The 1,749-nt window shown below is 51.9% G+C and overlaps 1 protein-coding gene across 1 annotated transcript in view; it reads left to right on the top strand.

The window, feature by feature from the left end:
• The window catches only part of DRC1 (dynein regulatory complex subunit 1), a gene marked incomplete at its 5' end in the record, with an annotated part of 10,082 nt that overhangs the window by 3,510 nt on the left and 4,823 nt on the right, over window positions 1-1,749 (top strand). The gene's annotated exons all lie outside the window — the stretch shown is intronic.

Here is a 1,749-nt window from a genome sequence, read left to right as displayed (position 1 = left end):
GGGCTAGGGCCGATGTCTAGAAGGTTTTGCACAACTTCAGGTGAAATATTACTGTTGCAAGGTCCCTGTCAGCCTGAAAGGGCACGTCCAGGGAGGGCAGTCCTGACTTTGCGGTTTGTTCGCCTTCGTATTGATAACCTGGAAGGTGACACAGAGTGTGTAACGTTTGCAGACGGCTCTGAGCCGCTTGGGGAGGGAGGCAGCAGCACGCTGGAGATCCAGGTTCACAGATGGCGATGTGGGGCTGTTGTGAAAATGCACCTGCTGCCTTTAGCTGTACTTGTGGGAGGGTTTATATGTAAGGCAGGGGAGGCCATGATGCCTCTCTACTTCATACCTACGTGTCGTTGTCCAGGTTTGGCAACGTGCTTGGGAACAGGGGAGAGAGTCTAGAAGAGACCAAGTAGACAAATGACCCCTAAGAAAAGGTTGAAAGGCTGGGGCTGCTTAGACCAGGGAAGAGACTTCTGTAGGGAGGTGATAAGTCTAGAAATACGCACAATTCTGTATGATGGAGGAGGAGAATGACTTCTTCTCTGTGTCCACTGTAGATGCAAGAAAAGATCACGGGGTTGAGTTTTGGTAGGGAAGATTTAAACTGGTGTTCAGATTTAGGGCTGAAATTTCAAGCTAGGAAAGCCTAGAAATGGCAATGGCTTGCTTGAAGGTTAGCTGGAGGGACTGTGCCCTTAGTTTGCTGCTCTTTGACGCAGGGTTTTAGGAACAGCTTAAATCAACTTCTGCTGGGGCTGATTTGGTGAAGTTGTTCTCCCTGTGGGGCAGAGGGATGAAGCAGATGTCCTCCTGGTTCCCTTTAGCACTGCAGTTGTGTAACTCTTTACAGCACAGACTTCACCCTTCCAGTTGAGGGGGAATAAGAAAAGAGAAGCTGGAAACACCTGTTTTCCTGGTTAACCTGTGATACCGTTGCCCTGAGGTATCTCTGAAACAGGAGCTTAGCCAAGACCTAAAGATGAAGTCTGTGCTTTGGGGGTTATTGAGTACTCCCCAGTTTCACTAGATGGGGAATCAGCATTTTAACTACGGGGTTTGGGCTGTGGCTTTCCTCCATCTGCTGTAAGGAGAAGGTCCCTTGGCCCTGCTGGGATTTACCTCCATCTTTTCTTCAGTCAAGCTTTGATCCTAGCCAGGTGGGACTGCTTCTGGGTGTCTTCCCAGGTTGTTTGTACACTCCCTGTTGCACGTAGGGCTACCCAGGAGAGATCTGAGCCCGCTAACCCGGGTACCAGTGTCTTCCCTGCTTCTAGCCTGCAGCTCGGGACTCTTTACCTGCCCCCAGAGATCCCCCTGGGCCGAGAGCAAGCCTGAGCCCCTGATGGAGACCCCGCTGGGTCTCTCTGCTGTGCGCATTGCTGTGCACAGCCGAGCCTGTAGCTGATGCTGCAATTAGGGGCCATGCAGCAGCTTAATTCCAATCCCTTCCTATGATGGAAGAAGTCTTTACGGGCCTCCCCAGTAAAGCGCTATATTATGAGATTTTTCAGCATCAGATTTCTGCCTCCTCTTGCACATGGAAGACATTTATATACGAATGAATGAAACCATGCCAGGCCCAGACACTGCCTCTCACCCATCCGTGCAGTCACGCTGCCTGCTCCTGGAGTTTCCATGCCGCTGTGCCCCCCTGAGCTCGCTTCCAAATGAGCTGTAGGGCTGGCAAGAGAGCAGCGGTCATCAGTAGGGTGTGATGCCTCCCAGCCCAGAGCAGCAGCCCCAGGAGACTCGGGC

This window comes from Pygoscelis adeliae, unplaced genomic scaffold, assembly GCF_000699105.1.
Source record: "Pygoscelis adeliae isolate BGI_AS28 unplaced genomic scaffold, ASM69910v1 Scaffold121, whole genome shotgun sequence".
Lineage (NCBI taxonomy): Eukaryota > Metazoa > Chordata > Aves > Sphenisciformes > Spheniscidae > Pygoscelis > Pygoscelis adeliae.
This window is presented reverse-complemented; position numbering and strand designations above follow the sequence as displayed.